The 23,739-nt window shown below is 38.5% G+C and overlaps 1 protein-coding gene across 1 annotated transcript in view; it reads right to left on the minus strand.

The window, feature by feature from the left end:
• NUDT14 (nudix hydrolase 14) overlaps positions 1-23,739 on the minus strand; it is a 61,094-nt gene that overhangs the window by 36,914 nt on the left and 441 nt on the right. The window lies entirely within an intron of this gene.

The following is a 23,739-nucleotide window of genomic DNA, read 5'->3' on the forward strand; positions in this document are numbered from 1 at the left end:
TCATGCTTTTAAAAGCCAAGCAACTATGATTACTTGTTAAACTGTTCCATTCCATGTATACTGGGCTTTGACAAGGCTCTGCTATTACTGCAGTTACAGACAGCTGGAAGATTAAAGTATCAATGGTCAACATCACTTCTGAAAAACAGAATTATCCTTGTGAAAGACAAAAGCTGTCTCAAACTTGTAATGCTCTTCATCTTAATAAACATATATAATTGCATTATTACAAACTAGTCCATTCTCCAATGTCTAAAGGGAACAATCACAGTGTCTTTCAATGCAGTGAGAGAAATAAGTATAACTGATTGCTGGGAGATCTAAACACTGATGACAGAAAGGAGAAAGGAGTATACAATTACATTTGAGAAAAATTATTCTTCAAACAGGAAACATGCCCTGTGATGTTTTATAAAGACAAATACATCAAAATTATTTTATACTTGTTTTTATCTGTTCAGAATAGCAGTTCTGGTACTGCAACAACTTTGTATAACACATAATCGATTTGGTAAATCTTTAATCACAAAGTAATCACACCCTACTTCTGTGCTCAGTGATCAGGTTCTGTGATGTTGCAATGCTGAACTAGTGCATATGTGTAAATTAATAAAGCTGTATTCCAGGAGAGGCAGCGTGTGAGACAACTTAGTTTCAGGTTACACAGAAGACAGATCACTTACAGAAGTACTAATTGCATAAGAAAGCCATATCAGGTCAGATGAGATGTCCATCCTGCCTGGCATCCTGGCTCTAAAATTTAAGAACAGGGAAAGCATAGAGCAATGCTTCCCCAGAACACTCTTCCAAGACTTTGACAAAAGGTATCTGAAGACTGGCAAAAGACAGTCCCCCCAAATGCATCCAAATAAAACAGTCCTCCACTGACCCCAAAAAGGAAGCAGAAGTAGCCATTTCTATACTACTTGAATGTGTGTCACAAGTCCTGCTCATGTTTTCTGTAAGACTGACATGGCAATGGCATTGATAACTTAGTCAGAATTGCAGCAGCACACTCCCAAGCTTGACAATCTGCACAAGGAGAATCAACCCCTTTTGGATCAAGTGATTCCAGGACAACCATGCACTGCAAAGAGCTCTCTGCTATACAAGTGTTGACAGTGGATGCAAGTTGAGCAGATGTGACTCCTACCTGCACAGAGCTGTTTATGTCACTCACACTTGATCTTCATATTCTCTGTCCTCCTTCCATCCTTTAAATCATTTTCCTAAGACTCTTCCTGCATCTGCTCAGTGCCATAATTACGAGCAGGAGCCTCTTCACACCGTCTGTTATGGATAAATCAGACTTGTCTGCAGCCTATCAAAACACCATTCTTTTTCCCACCTACACTCTGTCTGTCTCTGGCTAAAATGCCTTAAGAATCACTGTGCCAGGAATATCACTGTCCTTTGCTTTCCTCCACCGCCTGAGGCAATATAGTGTCTGAACAACAAGGTCAAATTGCTGTCAGGATGCCTGTGCAAAGGATAACTTGCTTGCTAGAGAAACTCATCTAAGATTTAATCCAGGTTGGCCCATAAAGAAGAGAAAAAGGACATGGTGTGCTAATGATGTAGGAAGGAACATCCCCTGGCACTGACTGTATGCTGATACTGGGTGTGCTCCACATGTGACAGACCCTGGACATGGTCTGACACAAGTTACTGAGAATTTCTACTCTTCATTTTGGGGCAGCTTGAATGCCTTCCTCCTCCTTTTCCCTGAGGGCAGGGCCCATGCACAGTCTGCCACCCAAGAAGCTCTTGAACCAGCTCATACATGGGGTGATGTGTCTCCACAGGTACCAATACTCAGCGTTACAGTGATACCATCCTGAGCCTTCAAAAAACCCCCAGCTCAAACAAACCAACCCCCCTCAGTTTGGCTGAGGTGTACAGCTCTCCTGGGAGAGTAAACTGGAAATGTGTTAGTGTAACAGGTGAAAGAACACTCACAAAACCTCTCTAAATGTTTCCTTTAACTCTACGTCATGGTAGTTTGACAACACTACAGAAGGGTGCATAAAATAAATCCTCTGCATGCAGATTTACAGTCACAGATTTCCTGTTGTTACTCTGTTGGGAGTTCAGACCATTCAAAAAAACCAAAATTTATGTTGGGTTGGCACTGATTTAATGACTTCTTGCAATGAGCTCTGGACAGATAATGCATAATTGAAGCAGAAACAATCTTTACTCAAAATCTACCTAAAGCTTCTCCTGTCTTATTTGTCTTATTGAACTATTTAAAAATTTTGAAAGTGACCAAATCAAAGGCACTGCCTTATGTCATCTCCCACGTTTATCCACAGAAAACATCTGCTTGGACAGACAAAGTCTAAGTGGCCAGGAACTGTAAAGTTACACCAAAATCACCTCAGCAAAAAGGCTTCATACCTTGTATTACATATTTTTTAGGAGAATGGTGACAGGCCACGCAGGCAGATCACTTAAAATGCAGGAGACATATGTCCAAAAGAAGCAAATTAACTTCACATATGCCACTAAAAAAGAAAGAAAAATATCTGCCCGTGACAATGATTAACTCCTGACTGTTTACATTACAGGACAGACAACATGACGTTTGGCTACCCATTGTGAAAGGCACTAAACATATGTAGTGGGAACAGTTCCTGTTCAATGATCTTACAATTCAGTTAGAGCCCAGACAAAAGTTGGTGTAAACAAACAGAGGCAGTTAAGAAAAATGACAAATACGTTATGGTATAGATAAGCTACGTGCAGAAGTTATGAGGGTTAAAATGGCAAACAACAGTCATGATCCCCTGGTCTATACCAGTTGGACTGGGTTTAAAGCAGTTACCCAAGAAGTAAATGTTCCATATTTGTGAAAAAATCCAATTTGAGAAGTTGAAGCAATTATAACATAAAAATAACTCTGTCCTTATTGCTCCATTTACTCTGTTTCCATAGTTCTAAGACACAGAAGCAGTTAATGCCCTTAATGCAAAAGGATAATGAGCATTATTCATGTAATAAAATAATTAGACTATAGGTACAGAAAAACAGATAAGAGAATTAATTGGTAAATAACGGTCTTAAACCAGAGTCAGCAGAGCCAAACAAGTGTGCAGTCCATTTAATGATTTACATGGAATAAGGCAGTAAAATTCCCTAGAGGAATAACGAGGTTTCGCTTTTTTTCTGTTCTCAGAAAAAAATTTTAAAGGTAGGAGGGTTATGTTTTTCTTGAAAAATTTGTGTAAAACTTGACTTTCTATTGCACTTATTTTCACATTCAACCAACCTTCAACAAGTGTATCTGCACAGTTTAGGATCAATGTGCACAGCAACGCCTCTATCTGGAAACTCCCCACCTGTTCTCCTGATGAGGTGTTTACCTGCTGCCCAGAACTGCATGGTGAGAGAACACCAAACTTGTCACTTTATTAGATGGGTTTTCATCAGGTTAATCCAGATGATCAGTGTGCCTGGGGAATGAAGTAACTGGCTCTTGGAGACAGACAAAAATCTGCACCAATGCAGCCAGCTCCTGCTGCCTTCTACCACCTTTATTTCCTTAAGTGGTCTTAGCTTAATGCTTTTCACCCATATTCCCCTTTTTTATGATCAGTAAAAGCTGCCAAGAGATAAATTTGCAATAAAAGCAACTCAGTAATTCAGTACTTTCTGGTTTATAAAATATATGGTTCTACAATGGGAAAGATGTCTATCAGCTGCTGCTTCTCAAGTCACAGTTCATGGGCTAAACAGAGTGGACTTCCCCTATGATAAACCCAAAAAAGCCAAGCCCTCACCCCTCTGTAAATGAACCTTCCCCTTCCTTTCTCCACTCACTACAGAAATGCTGCTATCAGTTGAGATTTCCTTGTTACATTTCTTTTTTCAGCTTAATGGAACCTGATGTCACATCTGTAGCGGTTTTCAGTAGAAACATATGAGGATTTACAACCCAATATAAACCATTTCTTGCCAGCTGAATTATTAATGCCATAACTCTCTGTTACACAGAATCAATACATAATGTTTCCAGTGCCCACAGAAGCTGCACTTCCAGGACAAAATCAGGACTTTATGCTTTTCATTTCCCTATCAGACAATTATTCACCAAATTACCTTGCACTGCCTCAGCATTTTTCACAGTATTTTCAGCACATGCCATATACAAAAAACTATGTGAATAAATAAATAAATAAACCATCGGCTTTGACCCCCAAAAATCCAGAGTTTGGGATTTTTTTTAAAGAAATAAAGCATTAGTAGTCATCATGATGCTGTGAAACCTGTATGAAGAACAGAAATCAAACAGAAAGACAGTTAAAACAAGTTTGGACTTCTAAAGCTTTCCAGATAAGAATAAAATAAAATACCTGTTCCATACACTTTAAAGTTCCATTGCTTCCTGTTGAATATTTTTTTTTGGATTAATGAATTAGTGGGGTGGTTTTTTGTTTATAGAAGCCAGAGAACTGCCATGCTGTACCGAAAGATCTTCATCCACCAAAAAAAAGTGCAAATGAACAGAAAAAATACAACAATTAATATTCAACTTTTTCATCTCAAGGGAAAGCTCTGTCCTGAACAGACTATTTTTCATCTGAAATCTGTTTGAAATATCATAATTTTTTTGTCTACTTTAAAGGTTTGATTTGTGGTAAGCAGGAAGAAAGCTGTCTTCTTTTTATATAATTACAGACTTCATAGAAAGTACTACATATCTTTCAAAATGAAAGGAAGCCCTTTCAGCTGGCATGAAACCATGCAACACAGCTGAAAAAAAACAATAAAATCAATAAAATCATTTTAATTTGCATTAGTTGAGTGGCTTTTTTTTTTTCCTTCTGAATGTATACATCAGTACTGTGTTATGCTGGGCTATCATATGACATAACTACTAATTCAAATGCAAAGTGTTGGCCTTGAACCCACTCAGTCCTGGGGTGCAGTCCCAAAACAGTGCAAGTCAATGGAAACCAAGGCTGCTCCTTTTGCTACCCCAGCTGCACATCTCTGCTCTACCCCATCACTGACATTTGTGTAACTACACAGGAAGCTGGTTCTGGGAACTGACCTAATTAAAAAACAAAACAAAACCAAACCAAACCAAAAAAACCTGAATTAAAAAATGGTATTTAGTAGCATGAAAGTAATGTCATTATATATATTGCAAGGTTTTACCAGTGACTATTAAACAGAGCAGCCTTGGTATATCCACAACTACTCCAAGAGGACGGAGATGTATCTAATAGGGAGTGTTCTACAGAGAGACACATGCACACAAAAAAGCCTAAATTACAATTTCACTCCACACCCACTAATCCACTCCATCAGACTGCACACGCTGGAGTAAATGAAGCCTCATCTTCAAAAGCAATTTGCAGAATTACTTGCTGATGTTGAAAAACTACTTCAAAAGAGTTTAAGTGTTATGGAATTTTACTGGTTTTTTAAACAAGCCACTGTTTAAGCTCAAGAGGAAGGGGGGGAGTGTTTGCTTTTTAAACAAAGCTTGCAAGATTTCATTACTAAACTATCCAGAGTGTTTATTTTAAAAGCATCATGATTACAAATAATGGCATTTTGCAGTTTTTAACTTCCCTATTCAAATATTTCAGTGAGAAAGGACTGGGTTTAATGCACGCAAAAATACACAAACGGATGACTTTTTAACAACATTAAAAGTGAACATTTTACCTGAAGCACAAATACTACTTCTGCTAATTGGCTTTAATTGGCAATAATAACAATTCCAGAGGTAAGACTGAGCTAGCAAAGCTCATGGGGACAAATCATCCTGCACACTAAAGAAGGGCATGCCAGCCCCAGCTGACACAGCAGTTCTGGGCAGGGCAGGACAAAGTTGCTGCGGTCTCACAATGCTCATTTTAGGCCTTGAACAAGAGGCAGGAGTGCTCAGCTCTGTGTGACAGCCAACTCTTTGATGCATGGGCTTCTTATCTGAAATTAGCTGGAAGACATAAAGGCACTTCTTGAAGAAACCATAACGTATTCCAGTGGAGACCACACCAGGGATACCTCAGGAGACATAAAACCTAAGGTCATAGACTGTAATTTTTACAACCCATATCAATTTTCTCTTCAAAGTGAGGGTTATTCTGGTAGGAGTTTGTAATGAAACTGCAAACAGATGGTTATAGCAATAGAGTTTACTGTTCAAAGGTGCAATTTTTTCACACTTTGGGAGGTAAGATAAACAATGGAGAATGCATTAATTTATTCAACTGTTAATGCAGTACTGGGCCAAGCCACTTTGTTCATTTTATGTACATCAACTGCCAGAACAATTACAACTGAGATACTTGATGTGTAAGTAAACTTTCTCCTATAATCCTCTGGAAGTTTACTTTTAAGGTCACAGTTTGTTTTTTGTGTGTACTTTTCAACAATGGAGTTGTTGCAGTTTAGCTTGGCATTCAGCTATCAGTGAGATCGCTTACCTTTGAATGAAATTTAGAAAACACGAGAATTAAGCACATATAAGTACACTAAATTAAGTCAAATCTCCTTTCTAACCTTGTTTTTCTGTTTTTGATATCCACCATCATCAACAAGAATTGCATATACAGATCAAAGACACTGTATTCCAAGGCAAATCTGCAGTAGCACACTGAAATCTATACTGCAAAGAGTAAGGACACAGTGCGTGTGTTAAGAAACATGATATGCACAAAGGTCAAATTTATGACTTTTCTCACATCATTTTACTGCCAAGCCAGCATATAATTTAAGGTTATAAGTTGAGATACAGATGGGGACTTCCTAATACTGAGTTAAATTCAATTCTACACAAAGGAACTAATTGCTAACGGGTGGAGTTTTCAGATTCCAGTGTCATTGTATACAAATGACAAAATTTAAAGCTAGTATTCAACTACTCTTTTACTTAAATTCTTGTCATGTTATTGAATTTTGCTGCATGTATTTTGCCATTTTCACTAAACTGCTTTCCCTTGGAAGTCTGTGACATACTTGCTTATTTTGCAGGGATAAAAAGAACACACGCTTTCCATAGTTACAAAATTACTAACACTACTTTTCCCACAACATCACAGTAAAATATAAACCCTGAAACTTTGACTGGACATAGTTAAGGAATATATTCCTAATAACGAAAGATGTTTTAACAGAGATAATTTCCAAAAACTGTGCATTCAGCTGATGTGACAGTTAAATACAGTAAAATACTTCACTGTAAATAAGTGCTGTACTTTCAAAGTATTGCAGATCTCACACAACCACTTCTATCTATATTTGCTGAAAACCTCCACAGCAAAGGCCATTTCTCTAATCTTTTACGGATATTTTTCTAGTAAGGTTAAAGAAAAAAAATCTCCCATGATATGCAATAACTATAATAAGAGGCTGAGAAACACAGATCCAGGAGGCTCCAGCTCAGAGAATAAAAGCCAGGTAACTACCTCAACCAGAGGCTGCTGAGAGCTCCTGGGTGTTCCCTGCTTCATTTCTTTTTCTGGAGTTTTCCCCAACTGTATAAATTGTTGCATGTTCATTTATGAAATGTTAGAAACAAACAAACAAACAGCATGGCCTTTGTAGTTCGTAATAAATGAATCTGGAAAATACAGACACGGGTTCATATCCCTACTTCAATTTATAATAATTCATGAACAACTCATGAAAGATAAGATTTAAGAAAGCACTTTTTAGCATTCAAAAACCTCCACTTTTAAGGCCCTCACTGGAAAGGTGGAAGAATTTAGACTTTACTCTGGACCACGGTAATTTCAACCAAATGCCAGAACTCCCAAACAGCATCTAAACACCTTTACTGAATAATGTCATATTCTGTGGTGGGATTTAAACTGCAATATTTGATTAAGATTACAAAACTATTTCTACCTGATGGGGCTTTAGTGAAATTCAGTGAGACTGATTCCTGAAAATTCCTTCGGAAAACAGCACTTAAACTCCTAAGTTACTGAAGACAACATTTTCCAAACTGCTAAATTTTGCCAAGACGTAGAATTTTGCTGATTCTTTTGACCACAAAGTTACCAAGATAAAGGGCCTGACTGAAATTTCAGACTAGTGATATTTAATGACAGGCAAGGGAAATAATTCTGCACTCATCATAACATACCTAAATCAATCATGTCTGTCTGTAGTAGCTGTCTCAAGACAGAGTGAAATTCAATATAAAGTACCCACTGCAAGTCCGAGACCCCACAGTTGATGAGAATTCCCACTCAATATTCTTGAGCTCCTTCCTGTACAGATCCTGTTCACTCATTAGTCAAAATAACCTTTCAACCCCTTAGGAAGAGGACTCTCCAAATGCTACACACTGGGCAAACACTCCTTTGGTCCACATCACATTCCCACAACTTGTGATTCCTCTGACTAGTACAGCACTCCCAGGCATCTGGGACTGCTGCCTCATGTAGGATCTCTGACTCGGAGAGACTTTCACCCCACTGACTTTGCTGGGATTTAGGGCTCTCACCTCATGTCTGCAGGCACAGCAGGGAGAGAAGCAAACACAGCTATAATAAGTAGAAGAAGTAAATGAATCTTAAAATCATCAGTCCCAAGGCAACCACTACGCCTACGAGCATAATTTCTTCTTCTTTGCTACCCTAGGTCATGACCCTCATCCCAAAGAGGAAGGAAAGAAACTGTCCTTTCATCGCTAATTTTGCTATGCCATTCAGGAAAACAACTCTGACAACACCATAAAACCACAGTTTAAGTTGCCACTGGTATTTCAGCCAAAAGCTAATCACCACCATCAATTGTCTAATATTTCTCATTAGCTCTTTAGTCATTCTAACAATCCACTGCAACTTATATAGGATCTGATTAAAATCTTCTCTGGCTGACAAAGAGCCAGCAGGGAAAAAAAATTATCCCTCTTCTACCACAATACTGGACCACTCCATTTTTAGAGAGATAATAAATCTGCATTCAAAAACTATCCAGTTGATGAACATTGTTCTGATTTCAGAAACAAAAACTACCGACCACATCACCTAAAGCAGAATATTGATAAGAAAAAGCCTGTGCATTGACTGTTGTATCATTAAAATTGGATTAATTAAAAAAAAAAAACAAAACACAGAAAGTAATCCATCATGCATAACTCCAAAGTTACTTGGTTTTCCAAATGTACTCTAAAAGCAGTAGTGTGGGTCACGTAAGTATGATTTTAAAATAGTTAATAAATCTGTTCATTTATATATAACTTATAAAGGACAAAATATTTCTGATGCAGAATTAAAACCAATGCAGGAACAACAGAGCTGAATAACTGGCTCAATAACCAGCACACCAGGCTGGTACATGCCAACAAAGAACAGCATTAACAAGACTGACCAAGGTTAGTCTCCCAAGTTACGCAGCACTTGGGAGACCCCAAGTTTCATCCAACTTGGGAACAAAGGCAGGTGCAGCACTGCTGTGTCTCCATGGTGAAGGAAGAGCAGGGAAGGACACCTCCTACACACCATGGCTCACAGGAACTCCAGGTTACTGCTTCCTGCAAGGATGTTCATAGACAAGGTCCCAGGATTTTGAGCATATCTCCTCAGCAGTGATGAATACTGTGAGCATGTTTAAACTATTTATTGGCCATTGCTGTTGGCTCCTTCAACAGAATACCAAGGCAGTTTAAGACTTTATCCCGAGCATGCAATGGCATGAACCCAGCATGTACAGAAGAGACCAAAATCTTAGACAAAGAATGAAGGTCACAAGTTCACTCCACAGGGTCAGCAGGGCTGGTCTGAGAATGAAAATTTAACATGCACAAGTGTTACAGACAATTACACACCTTCCCTTGCAAGAGCAAGACACACTTTTCTGACAAAAAAGTATACAAAACATAGCACAGCCGAAAGTTGTTTCTTTTCCCTTTCATCATCTCCCCAAGGCACAACTGTTAGGTGTGGTTTGTCATCTCACTTAATGTAGGACTGGAAGGCATGACACTGCTCTATCCTAGGGGAATGTACAGACAGAGGGGAGGGAAGACACAATGCCAACTGGCATTAATCTAGTTTTTTTGAGAAACACTTCAAAAGCAAATATTTCAACAGTTTTTCCGTTTAGTGAAATAGTTTCCCTGACTAACTTTTTTCAGCCCCTGGGTGTGATTAAATCTCTACTCTCCCACCCCCCAACATAATTCTTACACTTAAATCTTGACATTTATATTATTACTTTTACAAATTAATCTTTCTCTATGGAGTGTACCATAATGCTCTAGGGAGGCTTGTACGTTCCCATGAGCCTTGTGAGAGTTCTGCCAAGACGTTTTAACTCCTAGACAGATCAAAGAGAAAGTAATGAGACAAAAAGAAACAGGGTTCTTCAGACTGACAGGTCAACCATCTCTCCTTGACAAGAAAAAAGGATGGTTTACGGAAACAATCAGGGAGACATTGAGGTTTCAAATTTGGCGGAACTATCGCATAAAGTATTACAGTAGTAATTTCTGTACTAATGATTAGTGCCTGGTTCCACTGAACAGAAGGCCAGTAATCACCGAATGATTTGGGCTGGAAGGGACCTTCAAGATCATTGAGTTCCAAACCCTCTGCCATGGGACACCTTACACTAGACCAGGTTGCTCAAAGCACCATCCAACCTAGCCTTGAACACTTCCAGGGATGGGGCATCCACCCACAACTTCTCTGGGCACCCTGTGCCACTGCCTTGCCAGCCTCACAGTAAAGAGTTTCCTCCTAATATCTAATCTAAATCTATCTTCTTCCAGTTTAAGGCCATTCTCCCTTGTAGTCTTATCACTACATGAAACTATCTCACATTATTTTTTAAGTTATATGAGCAGTGCAAGTCAGATGAGTTACAGATGAAATTTTACACTGTGCAAACTGCAGTGCTACGGAAATGTCACTCTGAAGAGCAACACAAGCCTTGCAGACAAAGTAAGCCAGAAATTGCCTAAGTCCAATATTTTCAGGTGTCAGAAACACTACAATGCTGAAAGCAAAGTGCTAAGTGCAGACATACACATGAAATTCTAAGACAGATTTCCCGAAAGATTTGATGGCAAATTTTTCTTCTAAGCCTGCTGGTTCAAAAGCTCAACAAGTTTAAGTAGCCAAATGATAACAAAGGCAGGTCTTAAAGCCAAAATGAAACTGAACAAAGTCAACAGTAATAGTTTATTTCAGCAGTTCTGGGTAAGAATATATAGAAGAGCTGTGTAGGCTCATATCCTAAATACTTTCTTTAATTATTTACTATGTTACAGTCAATATACAAATTCACTGTTTTCCCCTATTTTTTCCACATCTTGACTTCCAGCTCAGTTTGTCAGAACATACAATTTCTGGTCAAAAAGCATTGCACTGCTGCTACTCAAATCACCTTCCTTATTTAGTTAAAAAAAAAAAAAAAAAAAAAGAGGAAAAAGTTAGCTTACTTTAGAATTTGCCTAAACTAGGACTAAGTAGAAACAATGCAAGGGAAGACCTGGCCTCATCAACAAAAGGAGCAAAACTGTCAATTTATTCAGCAAGGCTGAAGTTTGAGGAGGTTATAAAAATACATGCTAAGGATCTTAATGTCTGGCCAGGCCCATTTATAGTCTTGAATCTCCTTATGCAGCAAATCAAAATGCTACCTCCATTCTGAATTCACAAACAACCATTACAGCCAATTAAAACATCACCTAAAATGACAAATATAATTGAAAAGAATCCTTAAAACAATAACACCAAATTATCAATTCCTATGTAGTTGATTGCATAGTCAATATTCTTACTCCCTATTTAAATGGTCTCATACATCATGAAAATCTGACGGAATCACCCAAATAATGCCATGATTTTTGATGATAAATACAATTTTTAAGCCTACCACGTGCACAAAATCCAGTAATTGCAGTCATCACATATTATGCTCTTGGGAAAAACAATTTTTTACATTAAGAATCAGATCTAGAGTCAGAATCATGCATAAATGCAGCTGTTTAACTCCAGAAAAAAACTTGCGAATTAAAACTAGAACCACAACATTGAATATCTTTGAAATCTGAAGATGGACAGTGCATTGTGCACAGTGTGCTTTATCAGCTTGCTGAGGAATTCTTCTAGCCTTTTAAAACAATTGTTTGCATTTGCTTCCAAAATGTGCACCTTGATCACATGCAGCATGACATCAGAACAAGCATTTAGCTGAACAAAGTGAAGCTCAGAGTTCCAGTGGAAACACTGTTTTCAAGGCACACTTTTTTTTTTTTTTTAATAATTACTACATAGCTCTCAAGAACATGCTATTTACTGTCTGAGAGGATTGTGGAGGGAAAAGACGGTGGGAAGAGGACAGGAAAGTGAGAGGACCAGGTTCCAGAAGAAACACACAATTACTAGATGACACACAAATGCACTTTGCACACACTGAACACACAGAACAAATATTATGCACTGCAACACAAAGAAAACCAACTATTTCAGAAATAGATAAGAATTTGAAGCACTAGATAATTAAAACTACCAGAAGAAGGCATCCCTAAACACAGACAGAAAATTAAAAAGCACAGTAACCACCAGGTACATTTTTATGTTTGGGTACTTTTCCCTCTGTACTTTGGGGAAAAAAAACATTCTCAGAAAAAAAAAAAATCTTGCAGACATAAAGAGGGTCAAAAAAGCTATGAAAGAGATACTTAACATAGGTTCCTGAGCAGATGACAAGCCATTAAACTTTCACCTTTAGGTAGTTATGATGATATGATGTCTCTTTTATGATATGTCCTATTTTTTTTAATTAAATCTACAATGTGTTTAACAAGCAATTCTTCCATCAATCTTTGATGTGTTTCACTTATAAAGCAATGACAGTTTTCAGTTCATGCTCCTTAAAGTTCCAGAGAAACCATTTTCCACTCACTTGCTTTGAAAGCCATTAAAACAACTTGATGAAGAACAGCAGCAGGGGGCTAACAGAAGCCAAAGCTTAGGAACAATCTTTAGATTTTTCTCCTAAGACTTTCTCACAGACCCTCCTCACAAAGATCCTCAGGGCTTTTCATCCTCTCCTTTCTCCCCATCCCCCCCCAAAATCAGTTCAAAGTGACAGATGCAACTAGCTCCAGGTTCTGTTATTTTCTTAATTTCACTTTTACCTCTCAATTTTGATAGACTCAACTGAAATCTGATTCCCATAGAGGTGGTCATCTCATCTTCCCATCAGGAAAAAAATAATACACAGAAAGATTCAAGTAATTTGTGGGAACTTGTGAACATCTTCTAACTTGTCACCCACTCTAAAGAGAGCACTACTACACAGAAATGTACCTGTTACTTGAAAGTCATGTACAACTGGCATTCAATAAACTGAATTCATTGGTGATTAACTGATTAGTGATTTATATACAGTTCCATATGTTACTGCAGTATTTCTGAAATTTTATGATGACAGTGACCCTGCAGCAGTTTCAATATTGAGATATAAAGAACTATTCAAGCCAACTGCAAATAATTTTCAACCACTTTTTTAAAATGGGAACTGCTGTAACAAATGGTAAATTCTTTGGTTATAGTCTAATGCCAATGCAGAAATCAAAGTTTTATGGAAAACAGAACTACTAGGGCAGTACTTACGGTGATCAGAATCAGTAAAGCATATTTTTTAATCTAGGTTTGCTGTGCTCACCACCATTTTGTTTCTTTGATTACAGCCAGTTGAAGGACAAAATTTGTAGATCAATAATTCCGGGGAACTTCCAGAAACTCCTGAGCTCTACAGCTGCCGTATTCAAGTGATGTTGCTGTGGTCAAAATACCGCACAGAGGATTTCTGGAACATGAACAGCTAATTCCATGAAGCAGGGGCTATAGGACATATTAATCCCAAATTCTGGTTACAATCCCTTCTACTTTTAAAAACCAGAGCTACAGTTACAGTACACATGGCTAGGAGCACACAGGGACTAAAGGAGGCCAGCTACACGTCCCCTTCTCTGGAGGACAGAGGCAGCACATATGAGGGATTTGAGGTCAGGGAGGACAGATGGTCACCTCTTGTCCTTACACTGTTGAGCTTTATGTTTTCCAGTTGGTGACTCTCACAGTTTGTGTTTCTACATTCTTTTAGCAAGCTCGTGTTTGTAACTCAAACTGGGAGAATACATTGTGGAATAAATTTCTATATGTTTTGTGAACAAATCTTATTGATCCCTTCTCAGAACAACACCAACAATCATCCTGTCTGCACCTCCCCCCTTCAGCTAAAGTAGTACACTATTAAAATGTTAGTGCAAGAAGTTTTTAAGGAGTTTTTCTTTTAAAAAATTTTAAAAAAAAGAACCATATAAGAAATTCTAAGTCAGAGAACTGACATGCAGTCCTATCAGTAAACATACAAAATGTTTCTGTTGCCTTTCTGAGGTAAATGTATCATAAATACTGGAAAAGGATCCCTCAAGAATATAAACTAAGGAAGTCAACGAAGTACAGAAACAATACCCTAAGGAACAGGAAGAGTTATGCATGATTTTCTGCAAGCATTCAATCACTTTACAGAATTGAAAAAATGTTAAGGCTGGAAGGACCTCACAAGATCACTCAGTACAAGTCTCTTAAGGGTGGCAGGATCAAACATATGTTATGTGAGTGCTATATAATACATGCCAGATACAGAATATGTGTCTAAGCATTACCCAGTCAGAGCCTCTATCCCAGGCTGTTCCATCATTCAAACTATTCCAGCATTTGTGCAATCTTATGACTAAAATAAGTAGTTTCAATCCTACCTATGCAATAGCACTGTAAGACTGCACATGACCTAGAGTTCATCATGAATGCTACTGTGGAATAATAATTTATTAAAATCACTATCTTTTCTCTATATTATTTTTCAATTATTAATGCTTATTCTCCAGGGGGGGTAAACTTTTATTTTCCCATATTTTCTACTTGCAGAGAAAGAACATCTCTCACCTTCAGGAGTTTAGCCTCATTTCCCTATAATGTATTCATCACTGCTCAGCACATCTGTCCCAGCAAATCCCATTTCCTGTTCTATTCATGAGGCTCAGCAACCTGGAGCTTTAGTGATTGCCGCCACACTTTTCCCATGGCCTTCTCACCTCTCGCCCCCCCCACGCACCCCGCTCCCATTGTTTATCATCTGTTCTCCCCTGCTGCAAACTGCTGTCAGATGTTCACTTATCCCTAATCTTACTCACTGCCTTTGATATTCTTTCTAATCCAACAACCTGTCAACTGGGGCATCAGCCCATGTCCAGACCAGCTGCTCTGTCACAGGCCGTAAGATTCCCTCTCTGCTCCAAGAGGTATTTAAAGGATTTTGACACAGCAACCGCAATGTGAAACAAATAATTAATGCTGTTTTGATCAGTGATCAGGGCTTTAGTGTGACATGAGCCAACCACTAAGAAAAACTGAGCTTCACTTTGTTTAAACTTCGGCAAACTTTAGTGTTACTCTATTAAGAAGATTTTGATCAATGTCTGAAGGACAGGACCAAAAAGCAAAGTCCTTTAACTTGCTTTAGTTAAAAATTATGAAGAATAATTAATCTGAGTGCAAGTCAGAGGGGAAGATAACATTACATGCCTGCTGTGTAAAAACATGCTTATTTATGCAGTATAAACTTGTGCAGAGTTTTCAAAGCACAGGAGCTGACCTTTATGAGTTACACATGAAAATACAAATGTATTTTAAATATGGCAGTAGTTGAGGTAAAAGTTTTATTTAGAACACACTTATATCTTCAGGAATACAACAGGATAGTTTCATCCCAAGAAACTCAGGCATTTTAAAGAATACCACCATTTACAGAAAATGTCTAATTTCCATAATCTTCAGATTTGCTATAAACACTTAAAATGTTACAGTGTTCATCTGCTTTAAAACACATCAAATACACATAATATCATAGCTGAGACTGTGATTTAGATGACAGATTTTTTGTAAGGAAAAAGAAGTTTCTGCTGTTTAAGCAAACACACACATTTTGATCCAAACTGAAAAACAAATAAAGCGCTTAGTTGTTGAAGAACCTGAACACTGTTTTATTTCTTAGATCTAACTGCAATTACTGCAAAAAATATGGCACCAAACAGGACAAAAGAGCCCACTTTATACCCTACAGTAGCTGTATTTCGCACACAAAAGTATAATAAAACCTCAGTGATGGATTTTATAACATGGTTCATTTGCTTAGAACTAAACCACTTTTATTCTTAGGGCTTGTCTATACCAGGACATCAAGAAAATGAATCTGAAATAAGTACCTTGATGAACTTCAATTCTGCTACTTAAACTCCATTAAACCCCAGTGTGGACACAGTCATCCAGTTTAGTTTACTGCTCCCTTAGGGCACGCACTGGAAAGTTAACATGGATTAAGGTAGGGTACGAATTCAAAGTGCAATCGTACTTTGAAAATGGTTTAACGTAAACAGAACCAGACTCTTTGTTGTAGAATGAGACACGGAGTTAATCAGGAAAGTCCTGTGTAGACAAGCCCTTGCAGTTGAGGCTACTGGAGAGGTATTGTCAGAGCTGATGGTTTTCAACCTCTTCATCTGCAGACCTGGAAACATCTTACAGCGAAGCTGCAGACCTTGGTAGCACGTTAAAATCTGCTGATAATTGATCTGCTTTCCTTAGTTGGCTCACATGGATGATCTACAAGTATTCCAATGGTTCACTAGTGAGCTACACATCAGAACTCGAGAAGTACTGATTTAAACTAACTACAGCTGACGTACCTCCCCCTGACACCTGGTCTTAATTTCATACTTGTGCAGTAACCCAAGTAGTCTGGCTACTGATGGCACTAAATGAGATCTTACTGTTCGTTTATGCAAGTGCAGACACATTTCACCCCTCTGCAAGGATGCTACAAAAGATGCTCAATAAAGCCTTATTCTTTCCAAGCCTTATTCTTTTCCACAGTGGCATTTGCTGTGATGTGTGTTAAATTATAATATGATTGACCTAAAAATATGAAGTTTTGTCACTGCCAACTACTTTTCATGCACTTACTTCAAAGAAGCTTACATTCACTTGTCAAAGCACGCTGGATAAAGAAATTAAGACTAACACGACATAATATTCACTGAAACAAAAACAAGTACCAGTGTTCTTTTCAACTACTACTCTCATTAACTAATGTTTCTCATTTCCCCCTTTAGTAATTCATAGATGTCTCATACAAAAATAACTTGTGCAATTTTCCAGAGTTGGATTCAAAGCATATGGCAGAGCCAGAAGCAGATACGCCTAGATTCCTTAATTCCTTTTCTTAAATCTGTGCTCTAATTGCAGAGAACACCATTTCTCTCAAAGGAAATTATGTTCCCTCTGTATTTAACTCCCTAATGCTGTCTTTTCAAAAACTTCATGTTTCTTTCCTTTCACCCATATAAAAGAATTATACTGCACTTCAACTGTAATTCCCAGTTAACACAGCAGCAATCAGATCAGTCAGATCAAAAATTAGTCTTATCCAGGATCCTACCTCTGACAAGATGCCCAAGGAAGAATATATTGTTAAAACACTCTCAGATTCCTGCAATTTGCAGCTCAGGGAGTCCCTGAGCTAGCAGCAGTATGTTTCCATTTAAGATTAATACTATATACTGACATATCAGACTTGACAAGCTGAAGGAAATGAGACAAACTTTGCAGCAAAAAATGGCATCTCCTTTCAGTGCACTACTGCTTTGAAAAAAATGAACTGCAAATAAATGTATTACTTGGTAACATATTTCCTACTACTGGAACCTTTTGAAGATTCAACAGAAGACTTACTTGTTTGAACAGGTAACTCAAAAATCTGTTTACTCCCTAAACAGCATAATTTTTAACTGTCAAAATAGAAAAGAATGTTTTATGTTTATAAAAAAGCAGACGGAAGTTCCAGAGAATATTTCAGGCAGCTGGGCACATTCATGTTGCTATTAACTTATATAAAAAAATCTGAATGCAAAATAAGATGTTAATATTATTGTAACACTGCCCTGCTTTGCTTTATTCATCTTCAAAGTTTTCATGACATCAATGATATCGGCCTCACTTGTTTCTACACATATTTTCATCTTCATGACATCTCCAAGACAGCTGAATTGTAAGGCACAGAAACAGTGCTCATGGTCATAAAAGAAAGCAGTAGCAAATTTCTGGTTTGAAATAGGAAATTCCTTCTTCACTGATGGTTTGAACCCTGATCATGAAGTACATTTTGCACCCATTACGAAGGTCATGATAAGTTAAAATCTACAGCAGCCTTGAATATTACTTTAGAATGACTGAGAAAACTCAAAGATATAATAATTTAATTCCCTTAACAGTGAATGAAAACATCATGCATTAGTATGAACTTGAAGGGAGCATTTTTCATGTGTAACTTCAAAATGAATTATTCTAAACCTTAAATCAACAGAGGTAATGTGATGCTCAGGCATTGGTCTACTCTGAAGTGTGGAAGGAATGTGAAGCTCAGAAAAGAGCAAATAGTTCCAATTTACCACTACTGACTGCATGGTTCAGTCGATATGCACGGAGTTTTTGAGGGTTATCCCACATCACTGAAACACATGCCCAGCCACCATTCCACAGGTTCAAAACACAAACTCACTCACATACAAACACACTGGGAGAATCACTGACAATTGATTCTAGTCTGGTGGCAAATTTCTAAAAGTTGCTGGGCAGAATGCACATATATGTTTATACAACGCAAGGAAACAGTGGCAAGAGCTCCCTTGCCAGAACCACCCTCAAAAACAAAGGTATAGGAGTCTGGGTGAGATCCACAAAGGCTTTGATATGTGAGCTCTGCACAAAAGTTTCTGTAGCAGCTCAAGGTATTATTCCCCCAGAGAGATGCTTCCCCCCAGTTCATGCTCTGCCTCCCCTTTGAAGGGTACTGTCCCTAGCACAGAGGTCACCAAAAAGAATACACAAAGGCAATTCACTTCGTTCTGTGTAAAGCTCAGTGGTTTGGCTTAGAGGGCTGATGGAGGTGGGTTTGAACTGGAACAGCAGAGTAAGAGCTGGAGCAAACCTATTCTCTGCTGATTCTCAAGGGGTAAGAACCACTAGCATGGGGAAAAATTGCATGCAGTAACTTCTTAAATTACTACAAGATCCACCATAGCTCCGTCAAAACCCCCTGCAAGGGTCCAAATACAACTGCAGAACCACTGAAATCCCTGCTCAGGTGCAGATTAAGAAGAATACATTGAATCCAATTTCCCATTTGGATACTTAATGCCACCCAAAATCCTAACAGCTCTCCTTAACTGTGTGTCTACTTTATGACTTGGAGTCTCTGCAGAATTCTTAAACTTGGTATTTTTTTTTCTAATATACAGGCCAGTGCCTGGCCAGCATACACAAAAGAGAGCTGAAGATTTACACACAAATGTGTTTCCCAGCAGTGAGTACACTCTCCTGTGATGTGGGAAGCAATATTAATTGAAGTGAGATCTTGCAGGCTGACTCTACCACATCCCAGGGAAATGCCCTAGCCCTTGGGCATTGAGTTAATCTCTCATTAGCCATCCCTCTGGTCTCTTGAATAAATTATTTATGAAAAGCAAAAAACTTCAATAGGAAAAAGTGAAAAGAGATTTACCATGGAGTTCCTGGTAAAAAAGCCAATTCTTCAGAAGGCGATGTATGTTTAAAAAAAAAAAAAAAGCAATTTAGATAACAAATCAATTTGCACTTTGGAGGCAAGTACACATTAAAGCTAGCCAGATGCTGCCCTGTATGGAGGAAAAATGAATTCTCTTCTCTCAGTAGCAAGCAGAACAAAAATATATACATAGGGTTCCTCCTGACAGAACAAAGAGCATATTCCTCAGGCTGAGGTACCTCATCCATGTCTCAACCCCAGGCTACCTCACCTTAAAGAACATGGCTTATTTGACCAAGGGCCTCACCTGGAGCAGGGCTGACAGCTGAAAATCCCACCTAGAAAGTGAATTCCCTTTTGAGGTACTGTCAGATGCCTATTTTGAAGAACATATTTTGAAGAACATAGGGCCCTCTACATTGGCCCTAACCAAATCTGACAACAGTTTGCTGAATTCCACAGCTCCTTGGCTGCACTTCCATTTCTAGCTTTACACTATACAAAAGCAGAACAAATAATTTCAGTAAGTGACTAGTACCCTGATGTGTCCAACAAGGCTATTCCCCATAGCTTGGATGCCCAACACCAAGCTGCACAGTGCTTCCATCTGTATGGTTCAAAACCTAGAATTCCTTCAGAAGGGTGTACACCCACTTTTATGCTCCATAGGAAAAATTGAGAGCTCATCACTTTCATTTAAAATACCAGTGGGCAGAGGAAGAGGACAATGAAAAAATATGAAAAAATCTCAATATGAAAAAAATCTCATATGAAAAAATCTCATGACCCTCTATGGGACAGGCTGATCCACCGTGGGAATAAATTGCTGTAACTTCAGGAACTGCCATGACTTACAACAATCCTCACTACTGCTATGTAGCCAGAATCTGCTACAACAGAGGGGAACTTTGGGCTCAAGCACAAACCTACAAGAACACTGCTGGAGTTTTCTCTAACATGATAGTAACTGCCTGACTTGATTCTGTGTACATACAACCCTGTTCCTGTGTGTGTTTGAACAATCATGTGCCCAAGGAAAACACTCAGCTGGCCAAAACACTAATCCAGTCCTTGGGCCTGCGATTGTAAATGTGTAAAGTGCCTCTGAGCACAGGCAGATGACCATCGGAGTCTGTGGCTCCTCCCTTCTTCTGTGATCATCTTCTTCAGATGTGTAACCTGTGTTGCTTTACAATATTTACTGAGCATTTTGTTTAGATTTCAGCCCCCAAATGAATCCCTTTCTGATGTCTTGCAGATTTCGAGTGGTTTGTAAACCTGCTAGAACAGTGGTTTACAACTCAGTGGGGTGCAGGTTGAATGGATAAAATCAGATCAGCAGGATAAACTGTGATATAAATCATCTATCTAAATTTATCTAAATTTATGTCTAACTGCTGAAGACTTAACTGTCTTAGCTCTAGCAGTGGGATTCAAATTATCTCCACATAAGTAGCATAGTTTTGACATGAAATGCCTATAAATCTATGCTGTAACTTAAGCATTCATGAATACTTAATCATATGTTGTATCAAAAAATTTTTTCAATTTCCTATTCGTACAGAAAAGCAGTAGTTATGAAAAACCAAATGCATAAAAAACCCTCTTACTATATGTTCATCTTTGGACGTAGGATTTATGTTAAAATATCAATGCTTATTTTAGGAGCATACCTGTTTGAAAATAGATTTCAAATTCTCAGTCTTCAAGGCCCAGATTATCCTTCATTAATATTACATGAACACAAAAAAATGCATCAAGGAATCTCCCCTGGAGTACAGTGCATGTAGGGATGTGGGGGGCATGTTACAACTTCACAAAAAGTACCTGTAAGACCACTCCAAGCCTTCCAATTACAGCATGATGCCCCATATTGCATAATGTAAGTGTCCAAACTAGTTCAGTTTTCACAGTGTAACAAATGTTTTGCAATAATAAACAAATTATTTATGTTTTCTGCATTTAGTTATTTAGAAAGACTTTTTTTATTAGATTTGAGTTAAGATCAGCGAGCAAGTTCAAGGAATTCATGGAAGAGCGAAACTAATGTTACTATAAGATACAGCACCAATTAGAAAGTGGGAAGAAGGAAAGTTTCTTTTCTTTTTCCAGCTAGTGAATTAAAAAATGTTGGACAAGGAGAAGCCCTACTCACCATAAAACCATTAAGATCAAGGGCTAGATTTTGGAAATAATTGTCAGTTTTAGAGGAGTGGTGGAATTTTTAAAAGAGTAGATCAGGCATCTAACTCTCTTAGATATTAGACACTTGACTGTTTAATGGGGTTTTCAGCAGACCTAAATCCTTTTGAAACAATTAGTTAAATAATTGAAAATATTTTGTATTTCCGCTGGTTAGCAAGTCAGTTTTTAAATGCAAAATGAGTTTTTAATAAACATAGGGCCTGTCTCTCCGGTCAGGTGCAGTCAGTCATGCTCACATTGAGCTTATGCTCTCAGTAGGCTGGACACAAGCCAGACTCTGTACAGATGCCATGGAAACTACATTGTCAAGTTCATTTTAAGACAGTGCTGTGGCCAAAAGAAACAATCTCTGCCCTCAACAGGCCCCAAACACTCATCCCTAACCACTACATTACCACCTCCCCTCTGCCAGCATAATGAACTGAATCACTGATCTTGTTTAGGTTAAAACTAACTTCCTTTTTTTTGGCCAGATTAGGTTTGATCCTGGTCCAGCTCACTCTGTTGCTGCACAAACACTTGTGCAAGGAGAGGAAGCAGCAAGAAGGGCAAGTCTACTTCATTTGGTGGCAATGCTGGTCTCTGTCAAAGCACATGACCGAACACATCCTTATTCCGTCTTTACAATACTCATCACGTTTAAGGTACATCTATTCAATTAAATGTAATTTTGTAATTCTGTTTTGTACATTTTAATTAAATACCATTTTTCATGTAAATCAAGTATGACTCAGAAACGAAAATGAAATTAAGCAGTAAAACCTGTCACTTGTAAACTAAGACAGCAAAAATTCAGAACATAAAAGAATGTTCTTAGGTTTACTTCTGATACCTAAAAAGAAATAATTAATTCTGTGTAAAGCTCTCAGCTGTTCACAAATTACTTTAGTTATTCCGACTAAGGAGAACTTTCTTTATGAAAATAATATACAAAAAGTATTTTTAAAAGGTAAAAAATCAGGTCATCTGCTTTGGTGCAATCTATTTGAACCCTTGCTTTTCCTTTTCTGTACCATATCTCACTGTTGGATTTAAACACACTTCCTCCATATACATTCCTGTTCTGCCTTTCCAACTGAGGTGTCCAGAAGCTAAGCAAAGAAAGAATAAGAGATGTGTTTTGCAGCATGTATTTCTAGGGCTGTCCAAATTTTTATGCATTTCCCCTTCCACCCCTCTGCCTGGGTAAAAGCTCATCCTGGGCCAGTCAGCCAGAGAAACAACTGGTTTTGTGCAGGTCCAAGGAAAGCGTCCAAGGAACATGTAGCACTTTGCACTCCAAGAAGCAACCTTCCTTTCACACCTTGCATTTCCGGCGCTGTTGGAGGTACCAGTTCTCTGTGATCCTGTGTGACTCACGCTGATATAAACACGATAAAGGACAGGAGTTCCTCTCCTGCTTCCCAACTGCAGTTGCTGCGGCTGGGCTGGTAGAGCAGTGGAGTAATTTACAGAATCACAGAATTGTTAACACTGGAAAGGACCTCTGGAGACCATCCAGTCCAAGGCAGAAACACAGGAACACATCCAGGTGGGTTTGGAATGTCTCCAGAGAGGGAGACTCCATGACCTCCCTGGGCAGGCTGTTCCACTGCTCTGTCACCCTAAACGTTAAAGTTCTTCCTCATGTTGAGATGGAACTTTTTGGTTTTTAGTTTATGGCCATTGCTCCTTGTCCTGTTGCTAGGCACCACCAACAAGAGTCTGGCAGCATCATTTCAGCACCTGTCTTTGAGATATTTATATGAATGAATGAGATCCCCTCTCGGTCTTCTCTAGGCCGAACAGTCCCAGCTCCCCCAGTCTCTCCTTATGAGAGATGCTCCAGACCCTTAAAGATTTGTGGATGTCAGCAACGAGCTGGCCAGCAACGGGCTCAGGATGTGAACTATCCGCACCAAGGCAAGGCCCAAAGAGTGAGGTGAA

The sequence above is a fragment of the Pseudopipra pipra genome, chromosome 6 (assembly GCF_036250125.1).
Source record: "Pseudopipra pipra isolate bDixPip1 chromosome 6, bDixPip1.hap1, whole genome shotgun sequence".
In the NCBI taxonomy this organism is placed as follows: Eukaryota; Metazoa; Chordata; class Aves; order Passeriformes; family Pipridae; genus Pseudopipra; species Pseudopipra pipra.